We start from the raw sequence: 20,685 nt of genomic DNA, 5'->3' as shown, positions 1-20,685 counted from the left end.
GGGACCGCAGCCCACGGCACAGCCCGTGCAGCCACCTCTCCTCCGTCCTGTCCTCTCGCTGCGCCCGGGACGGAGGATCGAGGCCGCACAGTTCCTTCTTGAGTTTCAAAGAATTCGCTTGCAAATTGCCTTCCAGGACAGGTCCGATGTGTGTTTCGCGGACGCCCCAGCCTGGGTGGTCGGGGTCCCGCGTCCGGGGGTCCCGGGGGCGGGACGAGACGTCCCGGCGCCCCCGACCGGCTGCGGGTCCTCAGCTCCCCGCGCCGGCCCCCGGCAGCAGCAGCGGCCTCCGGGAGCTCCGGCCCCGCGCCCCCCGCGCCCCGCCCTGCGCCCAGGCCGCGGCCCCGCCCGCGCTGGCGCCCCCGAGCGGTCCGGGCGGCGGCGGCGGCGGGAGGAGGAGCAGGAAAAGCGACCGGGGGAGGAGGCGGAGGCGGCGGCGGCGGAGGCGGAGGCTGAGGCGGCGGCGGCGGCGGCGGCGGCGGGCGGGGCCGGGCGGGTTTAAAGCCCATCGAGGGGGTGGGGAGGCCGGGAGGAGGTAGGGAGGGACGCGAGCGGCGCGCCGCGGTGGGCTGGGCGCTCGGAGGCCGCGGAACCCCGCGCGGAGCCCAAAGTTTGCGCGCGGTCCCCGGGCGGCGGCGCGCGGGGGCCGGGACCGCCCTGCGCGCCGCCCTCGCCCCGCGGGACCCGCGCCGCCCCGGCCGCGCCGAGGGTCGCGGGCGGCCAGGCGGAGGCGGCCGGGAGCGGCCCCGCGGCAGGTACGGAGTTGGGCGGCGAGCGCGGCGCCAAGTTACTTTGTGGCCGGCCGGCGGGCGGGCGGCAGTCCCGGCGTCATTGTCTGCGCGCGGGCCGCCCGGGCCGGGGACGCCGGGCGCCGCGGGGGCGCGGCGGGCGGAAGGGCGTCGCCTCGGGCCGGGGGCTGCGGCGCGCGAGGGCGGGGACCCGGCGCGGCGCGCGGCGTCGGCGACCCCGGGGAGCCGGGGAGCCCGGGCGGCGCCCGCTGGAGCCCTCCTGTCCGACGCCGGCGGCTCGCGGGCCGGACCGGGGCTGGGGCGGGGGTGGGGGCCGCGTCACCGGGCGGTCAGGGCCAAGGCCGCGCTCCCGGGCCGCCCGGAGAGTGGGCGCCGCGCGCCCCTGCATCCCCCGGTGCGCCCGCGCCCGGGCGGTGGGGCCGGACCCTCCCGAGCCGGAGTGCGCCCGGGCCTGGGATCTTTCCCTCTGGTTCTGCCGGTGACCCCGCTGTCCGGGCCTAACCCCAAGTCGAGGGCGCGCGGGTTAGCGGCCCGCCAGCCGGGGAAATGTGATAAGAGCCGTGCCGTTCACAGAAGGCAGTTTCTGATGCAACTCTCGGCCTCTGCGATCTCCTCTCCCCACGCCTGCCTGGCGACGGCCCTCGAGCATGTGCGTTATGGAAATGAGGGTATTCTCCACTTTTTATTGTGTTCGTCTTGTCTTGGGGTTGGAAAAAACGCCAACTTTCTGTCGTTTGCATTGACGAGGCGGTGGGTCACGTAGGGGAGCCACAGGTGACTTGGCTCGGGCCCGGACCTTTTCGGCTGCTTTCTTGCAAACGTTGTCCCCAGCTTCATTCAAGAGATGCAAAGAAAAGACCCAAACAAGTAGCGCTCGTGAGTAAACACGCGTTATTGCACAACTTTCTCTTTGCTGCTGTTTATGAGGCCAGGCCCAGGACACTTTGTTTCTGAAAATGCTGATTCAGCCGTTTGGAGCCCCCGAGTTTCAAAAATGGTGCTCTCTCTAACGTTTCGCTGAGTTTTACTAAGAACACATGTTGTTAGCACGGCAACAGGCGTTGACTGGCGTTTACAGCACCAAGCTGGACGGTTTTCACAAGAGTTGACCTAGAGTTCCCTTCGTTCTTTCCAGGAGGAAAAATGGATAGGATCTAGGTTTCTGTAGCAAAAGAAATTCTGACTTCTGGCGATGGTGGTGTCTTTTACGGTAGTATTTTATTAGGGAAAAAGCTCTGAAACCAAAGTGTTTCCAGGAATGACGGTAGATGACTGCATTTTTCGGTTAAAAATCAGAACTCTAGGATTACTGCATATAATATTTGAGTTTTATTGAGGACCCTTGAAAGAGAAGGACCACACAGGCCAATCCCAGGATTACAGGGAGAGAATTTGAGGACAGAGAGAGTCACACACCCAGCAAGCTGCTTGCGTAATTGAGAACTGTAGCGAGGGATACTTCTGTAGCATTTCACGGTTTACGAGACACGTTCAAAGCCTAATTGCTTTAAATCCTCTACAGCCTCCTGCTACCCATTTTACAGGCATGGAAACTGAGGCTCATGAGATTAATTGGCATGCCCAGGGTCACGGGCCCAGCAAGTGCCAGAGTTATCACCAGAGCCTAAGCTTTGGGTTTTTTTTTTTTTTTTTTTTTTAAGCTCTGTTAGGTTCATCCTTCTGTACAGGTGCATCTGCCTCTAAAAGAGAAGCGGCCCTTCCCTGTGCCGGTCACACACCCGGAGAACCAGGAGGCTCTGTTACCATTCCCGGGGCTCCCAGCCTTCCAGATTTTTGCCCTATCACCAGGCTATTATCAATGCCTTCTTTTGTCCACTCACTTTTTGTGCTTAAATCCACATTTAGTTTGGGAGGAAACTTTGATACCCACGAACTAATGAGTCTGAAACAGTAGTTTTGTTTATTGTCATTAAAATCATGTTTTAATAAAAGCTGTGTCCCCCTAAAGTCATGCATTGCGTACTGCCCATGGTCTGCACTGCTTTGGGGGCAGCAGTGGACTGGGCAAAATGCCTTTCATTGTGGTCGAGGAACGCGGAGCTGGGCATGTTCATGCCAGCTACTCGTCCAGGGCTTGTAGGGTGGTAGCTGCCAGGATCGGAACCTGGGGCAGCCCTGGCCCAGTTACAGTGACCATCTCTGTGGCCGCTGACCCTCAAATGGGAGAGAGGAGCAAAGCCAGACTCTTAAGAGCTGTTCCCAAACTTTTGATTTGGATGATGAGGCTGGTCTAAGACTTTACAACGTATAGAAACCAGACTCCTGCTTGGACAGAGATATCTACCGTGCCTTCACCTTCATCTGACAGCTTTAGAAATTCTAGGTTGGTATATTTGATAAAACCTAATGCTTTCAAGGCGACATAATTTAAGAAACTTATTTCCTTGGAGTTCTGTCCAACTCTTAACTGCAGGGGAAGAGGACCGTGCACAGCGGTTGGCTGGCCTGCCTCTCAGAACTGTGAGACTGACCGCAGGGAATTCTGTCCTGCTTCATGGGGAGAAGCGTGTGCGTTTGCAGCTCGGGCTGTGATCCCTGTGTCTGTTTCTCAGGCCGTTAAACCAAGGTGGAATCGTGTGGGCCCATCAGGAGAAAACATTTGCTATGCCTTTCTTTGAAGTCATCAGTCATATGTTCAGAATTTAACTAAAACTTTTCCTGCCAGTTGAGAATTTATTTCACCTGTCTTTACTTTTTGCTTAACTGTGGATGTATGGGAGATTATGGAAGACGTTAGGGCAGTCAAGCGACTTGGTTGGCAAGGCTTGGCAAACTGGTGCTTTGGGGATCTGGGAACCTCCTACAAGGCCTGTGTGCTAACTTTAGTGTTTATAACTGATCACACCCATTCAGGCGCTGGCTGGTGTTTACTTTGTGTTAGCGTTTTATGGCACACTTCTGGGGAGCTGTTCCCCCACCTTCTCCATCCAGCGTCCGTGCTCCTGGCGATCATGGGTCTTGTTAGCTGTAAGGAGATGAAAGCAGGTGAAGCTTAAAATCTCCAGGCTGCTGGCTTTTCTTTAATAATGTAAGGCATGGTATGACTGTTTTTTGAGATGGCAACAAGGAAAGCCACGTCCCAGACTTATCAAAAATCCTCCCAGAGGTAGAATTGAGTGCTTGTGACTTTCCCCTTTGGGGATATACCAACGCCAAAAAGCTATCCCTTTCTGCTCGTGTAGTGGGAGAGGTGGGCTTGAGAATGAGAGAAGCCTTGCTTGGCCAAGTGCTCTTTTGTCCGTTTGTGAAAGGGATGGGTGTTGAGGTGGAAATGACTTCTCTGGCCCTTAAGTCATAGTCTTGCTTTAGAATCCCTGCCCGGCGTGCGTGGGATGAAGTTGGTGGGTAACGACTGGTCGCCCCTGGGAAAACTAGGATATTGTTCCTGTTTTTCCACCATTGAATTTACATATGGATTGGGGGGGAGAGTAGAAGACTGTTTTGATTGTCACAAATTGCAGTGCCTGAAAACATTCTTGAAGCTGATTGTCTTTAAAAAAAAAAAAAAAAGTCATCTTGCTCCCTTTTCCTTTGCCCGGGTAGACCCCTGGTTCTTCCATTTACTAGCTAGGTGAGCGGGTTAACTAAGCTTATTGGTAAAATGAGAGTCACAGGGGTGCTGACCTGTGGGGAGGGCGGGGTGCCTTTGGGATCGTGGGTACCTTGGCACGTGGCACGTGTGAGGGCTCAGAGACACTGCTTCTGCGACACTGAGCCTGTCTTAGAGCAGCTCGTTGGCTTGGTTATGCTGCTTCCTATGAATTTGCAAGGTCTCTCTATTAATCAGAAGGGAGACTCTGCTTTTTTTTGTATTTTTGTCTCTGCACCCTTTAGCTGTACAAAACCTTGTGGCACTGACTGAAACTGGCTTTGAGCACCAGTCACTGTGAGCGAGAAGCCTCTCCTGGCCTCTGAGTAGCCGACACTTTGAACTGCCCACGGGTAGGATGCTATGAGCAGAGGTGGACAGCGGGATGGAGACCTCGCCTGGCCGCAGACCACGGGGAAGAGCAGGCGTCAAACACTGGTCCTTTGTGACCAGGAGCAAGAGATGGGCAGCGACTGAGATGCACGGGCTCAGACCGCCTGTGGCGCTGGGCGTCTGCATGGAGACCGCTGGGTGCAGGCATGTGGGGACACACGGCATCTGTCTTCAGGACCCCGGGGTCTGGAGTCTGCAGAGATGCTTAGCCCAGCTGGGACTGAAATGCACGTGGACTGCCGGTCCCGCCGGGCTGACTTTGCCCCAGGGAGCAGCTCCTGCACCCTGTCCGAGGGCTGTGTGCTGGGCAACCCTCCCTTTCCCTGAAGTCCGGCTGGGTTTTCGGGCCAGGTCCATGGGCCCGGGCCCCAGCAGCTGCAATCTCGCCTAGTAATGTGGGCTCAAAAAGCACTTGGCACAGAAAGGGGTTGCTGTGTTTTGTCTTTCTTCACTGTGTTACTGTCACCACAACTAAAAGCAAGGTGGGCAGCTGGGACCCTCCATTGTCCTTGCGCTGCCCCCTGGAACTGCCCGGTGGCCCCCTGTCCAGCCCTGTCTGTGAGCTCTCCGGTGTCTCACTCTGCAAGAGAGAACCCAGGGGGCACCTAAAGACCCGTGTCAGGTGGGCGCCAACAGGGAGGGGCCTTCAGCTAGCCTGGGTCACACCTGAGATACTTCTCAGAGGAGAGGGACACTGCGTACTCACTTCTCCAGCCAGTTGGGCCTTTGGTTTCCATACTGTTTTTTTTGGGAAACTTTCATCCCTGGGCGTGTCTTCTTCCAACCTTTTATGAGTTGCAAACATCCTTTAATCTAAAGACTTTTATTATGCCCCATATCTGATAGTAATTTTAGAGTTCCTTGCTCCAAGAAACTCATCGTGACCAAAAAGCTACTATGAACTGAGGGACGTTTAAATTCAGGAGTTTGTACGGTAGCGTCATGCACGTGGGAGGTCTCCCCTGGCCTAAGGGTGATGCCTGCACTAGATCCGGGACACTGCTTAGGAATCTTCCCGTGGGCTGGGAGGTTGAGCTGGGTGACGTCCTGGTTGGACCAGCAGAGTCTGTGAGTATGCTACCCAAGAGCCTCCAAGTTGCCTTTTCTGGAATGCCGCTGTGCTCCTCTGAAGAACTGTGTAGATCTCATGGAGACCCCTCCAGGATGTTTCTAGATAAAGGAGTGCATGAGATCTTCATGGCATCTCCCTAGTGGAGGAAGGGGGGTAAGGCAGGACAGCTCCTTGCTCCCTAGTTGGGCCATTCCTTAACTGCAGGCATGTCCTGGCCCTTCTCCCCACCGCGGGGCCTGCAGGGCCACGGTGGACACAGCCAGCCTCTGTCGTGTCCTGCTGTCCCCAGGTAGGGCCCTGTCTTCTGCTTTCCTGGCCTTCCCAAACAAGTTCGGTCCATTTGAAGGGTCACTGGCTTTCTAATCCCTCAACACCCAGGGCATACTTGAAATTTAGTTTTTTTAATCAGTGATAAAGGTTTAAAGAGTCAATTCCCCAGAAGTAACCAGGCTTATCAGCCGACCTTTCCTGTATTCACCTCCATGTTTCTAAGCAGATGTCTGTGTAATGTACTGTAGTTCCTTGCTGCCTTCCTTGCTCCCTCTTCACCCTCCCAGGCCCCGGCTTCCCGTAGGATTCTTTGACTTCCCTGCTTAGAAGGTGAGGAGGCCGACCTCTGTCCCATCATCCTGACCTGTACTTCCTGTCTCCCATTGTCTCTGTGGTGAGATTGGCTGGACCCGGCAGTAGTGCTGACGCCATGGCAACAGCCCTAAACACTGCTGGTGGAGCCAGGTAGTGTGCTGTGATCACTTTCTCTGTCTAGCAGGGCGTCTTGCTTTCTTCTGGAGTTGTATTTGCATTTGCTTCGTAGTTTAGGTACTTATCACTCTTGACCCCCACCTCCACTCCAAGCTGACACAGGTGTGCAAATATTCTCTCAGACACCGTAGGTATCCAGCCAGTTGTGTCTTTGGGAAGCAACCTCTTGTGTGCCTTTCGTCCCCAGGTGCCTGGCTGTCCTCCAGGCCCCCTGCCCAGCTTTATCCCGGCCTCTTCCTTCTCCATCATCCTGAGCAGGCCCTTTGTTCTTTTCTTGGCTCTCATGATTCCTGTTTCCTGGTTTCTTCCCACAATTTGATGGAGACCATTCCATAATAGCTTCCAAAAAAAGAGGTGCATGCAAATTTTTTGAGACCTTGCGTGTCTGAAAATGTCCTTATTGTACTCTTCACTCTTCAGTGTTTTTTCTTTTTCCTTCTTTTTTTTTCATGTCTGGAAGCTTGTAGGATTTTCTCTTTGTGCCTTTATTCAGAAATCCCTTGTAGATGTGCCTGGTTGGGTGTCTACGTCTATCGTGCAGGGTACATCAAGAGCCCCTTCAAGCTGGAAACTCAGATCCTTGGGGCTGGGACCTGTTTTTGAATTAATTCTTTCATTTCTTTTTTTTCCATCTTCCTCTCCTTTCTTTCTAGAATTGCTTTTATATGGGTGTTAGCTGCCCGGACTGGTTCTCTAATTACCTTTTGTCTCCTATCTGAATCTGTTGAGTTCTGCTAGGTTGTGGAGTATATCATCTAGACTTTTTAACCTTTTTACTGGATTTAAAATTTCTGTTTTCATTTTTAATTTCTAAGGACCTCTTTATTTCTTTTTTGGTTATTATTTTTATGTAGACTTTATTTTTTGGAGCAGTTTTAGATCTACTGCAAAACTGAGCAGAAAATAGCGAGATTGACCCCCCCTGCCCTCAAGCCTCCCCACTGTCAACTTCCTCCAGCACAGTGGGATGTCTGGTGCAGTCAGTGAGCCAGCATCGTTACCCTGAATAATTATTCTTCTTTTAATGGCGCAACATTCTGATTTCATAGATGCGTTATTTTTTTAAACCTCTTTCTGGATATATTAGTAACCTTTTTTTTTTTTTTTCTTTTTCTTACATAGTTTCTTCTCTCCAATTTTTACATTATTTATTTTCCTGCACATTTGGGTCTGGCGTACCCAGAAAGCAGAACCTATGGCAGGCAAGAACTTGCGGGTGTGTTTTATGTTTTATTTGGACGTGCAGGGCTAGGGAGGCAGCGGTGAGGGGAAGGGGGGGCCCTGGGGCTGGTCCCCAGGCGGCTGCCTGGGCAACTGAGAGGAGCCCATGGTCCATACTGTGATTCCCCAGATGGTCCTGGGGGCGGCAGGGGGGAGGGGAAGAGCTTCCAGTCGGTGCCCACTCCCTCCATGGAGGCCTGGGCGCGAGCCTGCAGGTGCTGGGTGCAGGCCGTCCCAGGCCTTGGGGCTTGTCGCGCCTGAGCCCCGGTGGCCGCCCCAGCGGTGGCCAGACAGAGACCCAGACAGGTGAGGCTGATGGGGTGGTGTCTGACCCATTGCGCTTGTCCCTCATGTTTTGGGCTCAAGGCTTTGCTTAGATGTCGGGGCCCTGCTGTGCCGTCCACGTTCAGAGGCCTCCCTGGGAGGCTGATGGTGGGCCTCGGGGTACGGCTGTCTGGTTTGCCCCATTGTGTGGGGAGCCCCCGGTGCTCCAGTCTTGGGTCTTTTCTCCTCGGAAGGGGCCAGACTGTCTGAAGAAGCCTCTTTTCATCCCCACGATCTGGGCCTGGGAGCCCTGGAGCCGTCGGCCGTCCCATCAGAATCAGCAGCACTGACCCCCTGTGCTCAGTGTGGTACCGGAGGCCACAGCCCTGTCGCTGCTTCAGGAGAGAAACCCACCTGCTGGTGGTGAGAGCGGGGCACTCGAGGGGTCCAGCCGAGCCTTGGACTTTCTGTGACCCCTCTTGCTTCCTTGCTCCTGACACTTGGGCCTTGTGGTGTGTGGGGCTCCATCTCCTCTTCTGGCTTGGCGTTCAGCGCACGCCATCCAGCCTTTATGCCTTTTAAAAGATTCCCTCTGGAGGCCCTCTGTTCCCAACCCAGAGGCTGCAGGGCGCGTGGGATCATGCCAAGGAGCTCACGTCCAGGTTGAGAGCAGCGGGGTGGGGGAGGCCGGCACACCTAAGCCACCGCCTCGAGGAGCAGCAGGCAGGCCTCAGGTCTGGATCCCGAAGGAAAGCTGGGTCCCCCCTGCCAGTGACTGGCTCTGGGACCGTAGGAGAGTTAATCTCTGAGCGCCGTGATTTCCTCTGGATTCTCAGGGTTGCATCCTGTGCCTCGGTTCCCTCTGCTGCATCTCCACCTCCCGGAGAGGCCAGGCCGGGCCTGTGGCCTTGCGCTTGGGGTTGGATGCCCTGCTCTCAGCTGCTCTCAGAACTGGCCTCCCACGGCTTTCATTCGATTGACTTTAAAATATGAAAATAATGTGGCCCTGCTCACCGTGGAGCCCCTGCTCTGGCCACTTTGTCCTGGGAGCTGCACGTTGGTGCCTTCTCTGTGCGTCTGAACACGGCACCTCGATGCCACTGCCCGCTCCCCAGTCCCCATTCCTGTGAGCGTGGTTCAGCATCCAAGTTTACTGTTCTAAGTGCCATCCCAGCCCTTCCCGCCACGCACTTCAGGAGGGAGGACTGTGGTACCCTTGCTAGCGCGGTCGCCTTGGGCAAGTCACTTACTCCAAGCCTTCTTGTCTCCTTCGTTTGTTTCAGGGTTGTGTTCACGTTTGTGTATGTATAGTTGTATGCGTGTAATGAATGCAAAGTGACTAGCACAGCGCCTGCTGCACATGCAGTACTGTTATTTCCTTTGTATTGTTGTAAATGGAGCCCCGCTTTCTGCGTGACATCCAATAGCTTTGCACTCGTGGCTTTAAGAAATAGCCTTTCCCTTCCTTGCTGTTCTTGCTCTGACATTTTGGGGAGGGCTATGAGAGGATCCTAACCCTGGAAAACCAGAACTGGCCGGCCTTGGTGGTCACGCGACCCCCCTCCCCCAGGTGAGGGGAGCGAGTGGAGGTGCCCAGTCCCATGTCGGACTGATGTTGGGTCTGAGATTCCCCCCACCTGGGGCTCTGCATCGTTTCACGGGTGGGTCAGGAGGATTTTGGCATCTGACAGTGGCCACTGTGTCCTTCTCCATCAGGGTGGAGGTAGCCCGGGGGGCTGTGCATGGGATAACGGAGGGAGGAAGGGGTTCTTTGGGATTGCCTTGAGAACCAGACATCCAGGGGATGCGGGGCCTGGGGGCATGACCTTGTCACATGGAGTTTGGTCCTGGGATTCCTGTAGTGCACCTCGACCAGGCTGTGCTCTGGCCCTTCCTTAAAAGTGCCGTCCCCTTGAAGTGGAGGAGTGTGGTCCTAGGACGGGGTCCGGGGTTCCGCCGCAGGGTCCTGTGTGCACATGATGGGGTGAGTCCTATCGGGCACGTTTGGGAGGCAGGGTGGTACCCACTCCTGCGGGGTTGTCTTCCACCCTTCTCCGCGTTAGAGCACATTAGGCTGTGTCTAGGGGTGCTCGGGACCCCAGGATCCGTGTTTCTATTCTGAAGGCTCCTGATTGGGGCGGAGCCGCGCGGACCCTGGTCGCTCTCCCGCCCTGCCCACTGCACCCTACTCCTTGGTACCCGAGCCCTGGCTGCGGGAGCGCAGCGACCCCATGCGGCGGCTCCGGCACAACCTGTAGCGGGCAGGCACCAGGATGTGCCGGAGTCCAGCCCACGGTGGGCTCTGTTCTGGTCCACGCCCCGGCCGGGAGGGGCCAGCCCGGGGTCACCTGCACAGGCCCTGGCGGTCAGCGGCGCACCGTCCTCGCTGCGCCTTCTGGTGGCGGAGGGTCTCCGAGGGGCGCGCGTTCTCGGAAGCGCGACTCCCGGACCGGTCGAAGGCCGTGCCACCGCCGGAATCCAGGATCCCACGGCCTCTGTGGACGTTAGCCGGGGGACGGTGTTATGTAACCATTTGTAATCTTCATTGTTTAATGTGTAACAAGTAGTAACTGCACCCAGATAAGCCTGTCCACTATCTCTTAGCCGAGTGGAGGGCAGTGGGTGTGGGAACCAGCTGGGGAAACGAACAGATGGGGCTTCTGGGAGAACGGGACTTTTTTCTCTGCTGAAAATGGAATGCCAAGGCCTGGCTGGACTTTTTTTTTTTTTAAACATCTTTATTGAAGTATAATTGTTTTACAATCGTGTGTTAGTTTTTGCTTTATAACAGTGAATCAGCTATACATATACATGTATCCCCATATCTCCTCCCTCTTGCGCCTCCCTCCCACCCTCCCTATCCCACTTCTCTAGGTGGTCATAAGGCACCCAGCTGATCTCCCTGTGCTATGAGGCTGCTTCCCACTAGCTATCTATTTTACATTTGGTAGTGTATATATGTCCATGCCTGGCTGAACTTCTGTTTAACCTCGATGGCATGTGTAATCTGGCATCAAAGCCTCAGGTAAACACATCTGGTCATGTTGCGTCTTTGCTCGTGAGCCTGCGCTCTCATTGGGGGACACCTCTTGGACCATTAAGGTCAAGTGAGGCAGATGTTGGGGAGATATCACCCTCTTGATGGGGTCCAACTAATTGCTCCAAACACAGGTGGGACTTCCTTGCCCGCCCACTTCAGAAAACAATCAGATCACCTGTTAACACGTGGATTGTCTCTTTGATCAGCTGCCATTTGTCGGTTGGTGGCAGGAGTCCCTGCCAGGGTGTTGATAGAGGTCTCACTGTAGGCACCGCGCACAGCGCACAGGTAGCTATTGTCCTGCTGTCTGTACTGCCAAAGGTCTCCCTCCCAGTGAGTGAGCAGGAAGTGGGCGCCTTCGCTCTTTGGTCTCTGTAAGGATGAAAGGCCACCAGCGACCGATCAGGGATTTTGATGATGCCCCAAAGTGCTGAGCTTCAGGTCCAGTTAGAAGTGGCCCCGGGGACCAGGCCACTGCCTTGACTCTGGTGCATGTCTCTGCTCCTGGGCCTTCAGTGGCATTTGCGGGGCTGTCCCTGTGTGCAGTGGAAGCAGGTCATGACCCCTCTTTAGCTGGGACCCACGAGCTCCGTGTGTTGGGTGGGGATGCAGGTGGCTCATGGGGAGTTTGCTCTCCTCTGGTACTCCAGAACATCGGGTGGCGAAGACTCACAGAAGAACACTTACTTAAAATTTGGGGTACTCGGCAACCGTACGCTGAGGTGCGGTCTCCTTGTGGGGTGGGGCGGGCGTCAGGGTGAAGCAGGGACCACGGGTACTGCCCTGGAGGGTTGAGCAGGATGTGTACTCACTGCTGAAAAATGCACTCCGTAGAATTAATGGTCCTTCCACTGTCTGTTCATTTTCATTGGGGGTTCGAGGAATTCCTGAATGGAATTTCCTTGGCTGCGTCTGCGAGCTGGCTTCTGAGTGCGGTGCTGGTGGCACCTTGGCTGTTGGTCTGTTTGTTAATCACATGTGGCCCCTGTGGCCATGCAGGACCCAGTGGTGGGTCCGTGCTCAGGTTGGGGATGGGTTTTGAAGACTGCTCCAGAAGGCTGAGGACCTGCTCCATCCGTCCTTGGACAGATGCTGGAGGAGCCTGTCTGCCTCCTTCGTCTGGGCCCGCCCCACTTAGCCTGAAAGCAGGGCCTCCTCTGGAGGAAGGGGGACCGCAGCAGAGGGATGGCGTGGGTTCACCCTGCAACGAAGAAGTGATGTAAATAAGCTTCGAGGATATATTGTACAGCACAGGGAATATAGCCAATATTCTATAGTAAGTATAAGTGGAGAATAATCTATAAAAATTTTGAATCACTGTGTTGTACACCTGAAACTAATAAAATATGGTAAATCAAGTATACCTCAATTAAAAAAAAAAAAAGTGATGTGTGTTTTGCACTTATTTTCCTGGAGGGCACTAACAAATTTCTGTATGGACACAGGTTAAATATTAACAGTGTCTGAAAACAGCACTTCTTAAACTTCAGTATACCCATGAATCTCCTAGGGATGCTGTTAAATGCAGGTTCCAGCTCAGTGAGATGGGTGGGGCCTGACCTCCCACATCTCTGTCCGACTCCCAGGCCACACACCTGCTGCTGGTCAGGGCCTTGTTTTGTGTACTAAAGTCGATGCATTTCCTCTCCCTTTATCTTCAGTGTCTTTTTCTCTAGAAATTCTCTGAAAAGGACACTTTACCTTCCTTGTAAGAGCTGTTATTACTGATGCTATTACTTTAGTCTGAGAATTTTACTGAGAATTTTTAGTGATTAGCCCTACGTTGTTATATGTGGCATTCTGTTTTGTGTTATTTATTTTGTGCCCTTTTAAAATTAATTTAAAAAATTTTTATATAGTTTATAAAGGTTACACTCCATTTACAATTATTACAAAGTATTGGCTATGTTCCCCATGTTGTACAATACATCCTTAAGCCTATCTTACACCCAGGAGGTTGTACCTCCCCCTCTCCCCACCCCTGTGTTGCCCCTCTTTCCCCCACAGGTAGCCACTAGTTTGTTCTCTGTATCTGTGAGTCTTCTTCTCCTGTTATATTCCCTAGTTTGTTGTATTTGTTAGATTCCACAGATAAGTGATATCAAACAGTATTTGTCTTTCTCTGTCTGACTCATTTCACTTAGCATAATACCCTCCAAGTCCATCCATGTTGCTGCAAATGCCACTATATCCTTTTTTATGGCTGAGTAGTATTCCACTTAGACGTGGCATTTGTAAACGTGTCCGTACTTTATTCCATTTATAAATATGGGCACAGAGTCCTGCTTTGACATTTACTTGGGTTGCCGTGGGTTTTATTCAGTGGTTTCTCTTCTGTTTATGATGAGAGAGAACTTTGAGAAAGGTTTGCAGCCTTTTGGATCTTGAATGGTCTAGAAGCCCTGCCTGCTTTCATTTTAGGAATGTAGCATTTGTGGTCCCATTGTGGCCTCACTGCTGTTGAGGCCCTGCTTAGCACCTTTACGTCTCAGCATCAGGTGAAAACCCCGGGTGACCTCAAGTGGTGGAGAGAGACCAGTCCTGTGTCCCTAGGAGGCTCCCTCCCTGTCCGTCTTCTGTCAGCCTGAGCTTTGCCCTCTGCTGGATCCTGGGGCCAGGTGGTCTTTCCCATTAGGGGAGGTGGCCTTACAGCAGCTTTGGTCTTAACTTGCATCTGCGAGCCTGTGTTCTCTATGTCAGGCTCCACTCTGCAGTGTCACCTCTTCTTCTGCGTTTTGAAAAATTCTGCCACCAACATCCTTCCTTCGATAATGGGCCCTTGGGAAATTTTGTGTTCTTGCCTCCTAGTTGGTCAACACGTGCATTGAAGAACCCCGTGGGGGCTTTGGACCTCGCTCCTTGGTCATCTTTTATCAAGCATCGTGGTGATGTTGAACAACTTAGTGTTTCTTGAAGGTTAATATGTGCCACGAGAGCTAATATTCATGGCCAAACAGCCAGACTCTTTTCCGCAGGGGCTGCACCATTCTGCCTTCTCATCAGCTGTGCACAAGTGTTTCAGTTTCTCCCAAATCCACACTAATACTTGGTAATTTCCAATTTTTCTTTGTCTTTTTCCTTTCTTCCTTCCTTCCTCCCTCCCTCCCTCCCTCCCCTCTCTCTCTTTTCCTTCCTTCCTTCCTTCCTTCTTCCCTCCCTCCCTCCCTTCCTTCCTTCCTTCCTTCCTTCCTTCTTTCCTTCCTTCCTTCTAATAACTGTCCTAATAGGTATGAAGTGATATCTCACTGTGGTCTTGATTTTCTTCTTCAGTTGTAGGCACTCTTCATCTATCCTGGATTTTAATCCCCTATCAGATATATGACTTGTAACTATGTTGTCCCTTCCTGTGGGTTATCTTTTCACTCTCTTGTCCTATAGTACATAAAAGTTTGTAATTTTGATGAGGTTCAATTTGTCTATTTTTTTAATTAATTATTTTTGGAGTATAGTTGATTTACAATGTTGTGTTAGTTTCTGCTGTACAGCAAAGTGAATCAGTTATACATATACATATATCCACTCTTTTTTAGACTCTGTTCTCATATAGGTTATTACAGAGTATTGAGTAGAGTTCCCTGTGCTATACAGCAGGTTCTTATTAGTTATCTATTTTATATATGTGTGTATATGTCAATCCCAACCTCCCAATTTATTCCTCCCCCCCTCCCCCCTTGGTAACTATAGATTTGTTTTCTACATCTGTGACTCTATTTCTGTTTTGTAAATAGGTTCATTTGTACCATTTTTTTAGATTCCATGTATAAGCGATAATGTAAGATATGTATCTTTGTCTGACTTACTTCACTCAGTATGACAATCTTTAGGTCCATCCATGTCACTGCAAATGGCATTATTTCATTCTTTTTTATGGCTGAGTAATATTCCTTTGTATATATGTACCACACCTTCTTTATCCATTCATCTGCTGATGGACATTTAGGTTGCTTCCATGTCCTGGCTATTGTACGTAGCGCTGCAATGAATGTTGGAGTACACGTATCTTTTTGAATTATGATTTTCTCTGGATATATGCCCAGGAGTGGGATCATATGGTAGCTCTATTTTTTTAGTTTTTTAAGGAACCTCCATACTGTTCTCCATAGTGGCTGCACCAATTTACATTCCCACCATCAGTGTAGGAGGGTTCCCTTTTCTCCACACCCTCTCCAGCATTGATTGTTTGTAGATTTTTTTGATGATGGCCATTCTGACTGGTGTGAGGTGATACCTCATTGTAGTTTTTTTTATTTTTTAATTCATTTTTTTTTTTATTATTTTTGGCTGTGTTGGGTCTTCATTGCTGCGCGCCGGCTTTCTCTAGTTGTGGCGAGCAGGGGCTACTCTTCCTTGTGGTGCGCGGGCTTCTCATTGCTGTGGCTTCTCTTGTTGCGGAGCACGGGCTCTAGGCACTCAGGCTTCAGTAATTGGGGCTCGCAGGCTCTAGAGCGCAGGTTCAGTACTTGTGGCACACGGGCTTAGTTGCTCCACGGCATGTGGGATTTTCCCAGACCAGGGCTCGAACCCATGTCCCCTGCATTGGCAGGCGGATTCTTAACCACTGCACCACCAGGGAAGTCCCTCATTGTAGTTTTGATTTGCATTTCTCTAATAATTAGTGACGAGCATCTCTTCCTGTGCTTTTTAGCCATCTGTATGTCGTCTTTGGAGAAATGTCTATCTAGATCTTCTGCCCATTTTTTTTGACTGGGTTGTTTGTTTCTTTGATGTTGAGCTGCATGAGCTGCTTGTATATTATGGAGATTAATCCCTTGTTGGTTGATTCTTTGGCAAATATTTTCTCCCATTCTGTGGGTTGTCTTTTCGTTTTGTTTATGGTTTCCTTTGCTTTGCAAAAGCTTTTAAATTTAATTAGGTCTCATTTGTTTATTTTTGTTTTTATTTCCATTACTCTAGGAGGTGGATCAAAAAAGATCTTGCTACGATTTCTGTCAGAGAGTGTTCTTACTGTTGTGTCCTTTACTTTTGGTGTCGTATCCATGAAGTCATTTCTAAATCCAGTGTCATGAAAATATTCCCCTCTGTGTTCTAAGAGTTCTAGTTTTAGCTCTTATGTTAAGGTCTTTGATCCATTTTGAGTTAGTTTTTGTTTATGGGTAATGTAAGGGTTCACTTCATTTTCTTGCATGTGGATATCCAGTTTCCCCAGAATCATTTGTTGAAAATACTGTCCTTTCCCCATTGAATGGTTTTGGCATCTTGTTGAAAATTTACCCGCCATATGTGTGAGGGTTTATTTCTGGGCTCTCTGTTCTATTCCATTAGTCTATGTTTGTTCTCATGCCAATACTACACTGTCTTGATTACTTTGTAGTAAGTTCTGAAATCAGGAAATGTGAGTTTTCCAACTTTGTTCTTCTTTTTCAAGATTGTTTTGGCTATTCAGGGTCCCTTGAGGACCCATGTAAATTTTAGGATGGCTTTTTCTATTTCTGTAAAAATGCCAGTGGGATTTTGATAGGGATTGCATTGAGTCTGTAGATTGTTTTAACATTTGATATTTGATATTAAGTTTTCCAGTCCATGATTTAGAGATGTCTCTTCTTTATATTCATATAGAAATGTTTTATAGTTTTTCGTGTACACATCTTTTGCCTCTTGGTTAAAATTTACTCCTAATTATTTTATTATTCTTGATGCTATTGTAAATGAAATTGTTTTCTTAATTTCCTTTTCAGATTGCTCATTGTTGGGACATAGAAACACAACTGATTTTTGCATGTTGATTTTCTATTCTGTAACTTTGATACATTTATTAACTCTAACACTTTCTTGTGAGTGTGTGTAATTTTTAAGGTTTTCGACATATAAGATTATGTCATCTGCAAATAGATAATTTTAGTTCTTCCTTTCCAATTTACATACCTTTTATTTCTTTTTCTTGCCTGCTCTAGCTAGAACTTCTAATACTATGTTAAAGAGAAGTGTTGAACGTGGACATCCTTGTCTTGTTCCTGATCTTAGGAGAAAACCTTCACTCTTTCACCACTGAGTATGATGTTGGCTGTGGGTTTTCATATATGAAAAGCTTCTTCTGTGGCTGAACATATGGTCTGTCCTTGAGGAGGGTCCATGTACACTTCGGAAAAATGTGTATTCTCCTGTGGTTCGGGGCAGTGTTCCATGTGCGTCTGTGATGTTCAGTTGGTTTACAGTTTTTCAGGTTCTCTGTTTCTTACTGACCTTCTGTCTGGTTGTTCCCTCCATTACTGAGAGTGGAGTGTCAAAGTCTCCACCTAGTAGTGTTGTACATCGGTCTGTTTCTCCCTTCATTTGTGTCAGTGTTTACTTCATATATTTTGAGGCTCTTTTCTCAATATATAATGTCCTTCTTTGTCTTCTGTGATAGTTTTGACTTACAGTATATTTTGTCTTATGTTGGTATAGTGACCCCAGGTTTCTCTCTCTCTCTCTTTTTTTTAATATTAACGTGCAATATCTTTTCCCATCTTTTTGCTTTCAACCTGATTGTGTCTTTAGATCTAAAGTGAGTCTCAGCATATGGTTGGATTATGTGGGTTGTTTTTTTTTTTTTCTTTCTCCATTCTGTCAATATCTGCCTTTTGACTGGAGGGTTTAATCTATTTACATTTAAAGTACTGATAAGGAAGAACATCTGCCATTTTTCTATTTTTTGGTTTGTGCATCTCTTATAGCTTTCTGTCCTTTATTTCTCTAGCATCCTTTCTTCTTAGAATGATCCTTATGTTTTAAGAAAGACTGCTAAGGTGTGAACAGTCACAGAGTAAATTACATTTAGGAGAACGTTTTACAAAACACCGAAACTTGAGTTGGTTTTATGGGGCCCTTGCTATCTAGTCCCACTGCCGCTGGGCTGGGGTGATGGAGAGGTGTCTGCAGAGCTCCAGAACTGCTGGGACGAGATCCCGTGCTGCTGTTTGGGAAGGAACAGAACGAGAACTTGACTGGGTGGGGGTGGATTCCTTCTTCTGCGTAGCTCTGAGTTTACAGAGTTGCACGTGATGATCCGCAGGACAACCCTGCGAGAGAGAGAGAGAGAGAGAGAGAGAGAGAGAGAGAGAGAGAGTCTTCCTTCTGTAGATGGGGAAATGGGAGCCCCTCACAGTCAGATGCCTTGTTCAGGGTCAAGTGGGCATTCGTGGGAGAGTTAGAATTGCCCTCTCAGGTCTTTGGACGCCAACTCCATCATTCTCTGTATCCCTGGATGCCACCACGGAAGGAGGAAGGGAGAAGGAGGAGGTGGTGTGTTTCCACCAACGAATGCATAGGGATGTGTGTGGCAGTGTAACCTAGCAGGATGCCATGGGGCCTTCCTGGGACAGGCCTCCCCCATATCCTCTGCTTTAGCTCCTCTCTGAAGTACCTAGATAATAGTATTTGATGCACATTTCCTGCGTTTTGCAGATGTGAAAACTATCCCCACCAAATGGAAGAACTACTTGATGACCTTGAACACATAGCCCCAGGTCTCCTGGAGCCTAAGGACTGATAATGTTAACCCCTGTGACACCGTCCTGTAGCCTCACCATCAGCCAATCAGAGAATTACGCACAGGCTGATCCCATACCCTACGACCCGCCCTCTCGCTTTGCTGAAACCCTTTGGGGAGCTCGAGGCTTTTCAGGGCGTGAGCCTGAAAAGCTCACGTGAAAACGTGAAAACCACGTCTCCTTGCCTGGCCCTGCAGTAAACCTTACTCTGCTCCAAACTCCGACGTTTCAGTTGTTTGGCCTCACTGTGTGTCGGGCACACAAACTTGCATTAACAGTAAGAGGAAGGACCTTGTCCAAGATGTGGATTCTTTGCTCTCAGGATGTGTAAACATTAAAGGAAAATGTAAGTAAATTCATTGCACGGTGCCTGACACACAGTAGGTCTTGATTCATTTCCCTTTCCCTGGGGGAATTTTTCAGGAAAGATTCTGTGTTCTTGACAGTCCTGGGACTCTTGGGTTCAGGATGGTCTAGGAGCTATTAAATCTGGAGGCAAGGGTGCATTTTGCCCTGTATTGTGATGTAACATCATTTCACCTTTGTTTCCAGGCCAGGTGGCCACCTTGTAGCTTTGCGTGTTGCAGCAGAGGCCTTGGGTTTTGAGGCCTCATGGAGGCTGGAACCCCTCTTGCCCCACTACGCTCACAGTTCTGTCCTTTCTTTATTTCTCACAACACTGGAGGTCGTTGGGGGTGATTCCAAGGGCGAAGGAGGCCTCCTGCATGGATCTCCATCCCCGAGGCAATCTCTCTTAGGCTCCGGTCCGTTAGTGCTGGCTTTCAGGGCACACGGATGCCATTTGAGTTCACTGGACTCTTTAAAGCCTGGCAGGGTCACCTGGGGCCTTCCCGAGGTGAGGACGTGCACGCAGGCACTGGTCCTCTTGGCTCTGTGCGGGGTGGGACTCCTGAGGCTGGAGATAACAGGTATTACAGAGGCTCTTGCCCTATTTAGAAGAGCCAGTCTCACGTTCTCAGGTCAGCAGTAGATCCTCTTTCCGCTTCTTAAGTGGGGTGCAGCCCCAGGAGTGGTAATCCTCCGGCGGGAGCCCGAGGAGGTGGGAGACACCGTGGTCCCCGGGCTGTGGGCTCCCTGGTCGGGGGAAGGAAGCGCCCCCAGGATCAGCGCTGTTGGGGACAGGGGTACATGGTCGCTGTTGCCTTCGGGGCTGTCCTGCACTCTGGGTCTGCACCCGGCTCCCCGGGGGAGGGGGGCCCCGCCCAGCCTGCGGCTGTTCTAGAACTCTGCTTGAAAACTGGAAATACTGGACGTGTGACATTTTCCTCTGCTGCAGCCCATTTGGTGGCTTATTTGGGGGGGGGCGAGGGGGGAGGGAAGAAGGTGCTGAGTGACTCACAGAGCCTTGCATCTTGCCAGAATCAGCAAGGGACCAGCCACAGTCAGAGGGGACGAGCCGGGTCCCCCTGTGCACCTGGAGTAGAGTGCCCTCCGCGTGGGCTCTGGCTGGGGACTCTTTACGGGGCCACGTCTGGGGTGCGGAGTTCTGAAGTTCAGTCTCATTTCGAAGAAAATGAGGAGGGAGGAAGAAGTCTCTGTGGGTCTTGTCCCATGAGAGACAGGCTCTCTCTGCAGAGCTGGGGGCCTCAGCATTGGGGCTGGGACTGTCCCCCCTGTGGGCAGGGCCTGGCCTGGGCGTGGTGACTGCTTTCAGGAATGCTTGACGCTCTCACAGGTGACAGAAGACCCCGAAGAGCTTCTGTTCACGTGGCCCTGTGTATTGCTATTTATCATTTTAGAAATGAAGACAGAAATTTAAAAAATATTGTTCTGTCAAAGAATAATAATAAACTCACTATATGTAAACCTAAGCAACATCTTTTAAGAAAAAATAACTATATTTTTCAAACAACAGAAGTTTAATGAGACTGACAGCATTTTACATTTTGTAAATCCCTTTCCCGTCTGGCAGGGGGTCCTGGGATCAGCTCTGCATCAGTCACGTGTCATGTGGCCGCCAGGAAGCTCTAGGATGCAGTCGGGAGAGACCAAGAGGGAAAGGACAGGTCACATCGTGGTGTCTTGCAGGAGGTTTTGGAACAGGGGCTCAAGATGCTGGGGTC

General features: G+C 50.9%; 1 long non-coding RNA gene across 1 annotated transcript in view; it reads left to right on the top strand.

The window, feature by feature from the left end:
- The first annotated feature begins 764 nt into the window (after window positions 1-764).
- The window catches only part of LOC309632734, a 34,521-nt gene continuing 14,600 nt past the window's right edge, over window positions 765-20,685 (top strand). Inside the window, exon 1 of the long non-coding RNA XR_014247039.1 lies at window positions 765-1,398. This is a non-coding gene — a long non-coding RNA (uncharacterized lncRNA). The remainder of the gene's footprint in view (window positions 1,399-20,685) is intronic.

The sequence above is a fragment of the Balaenoptera borealis genome, assembly GCF_965194805.1.
Source record: "Balaenoptera borealis genome assembly, chromosome: 7".
Classification (NCBI taxonomy): Eukaryota; Metazoa; Chordata; class Mammalia; order Artiodactyla; family Balaenopteridae; genus Balaenoptera; species Balaenoptera borealis.
Note: the sequence above shows the minus strand (reverse complement) of the source record. Positions and strands in the feature narration are given on the sequence as shown.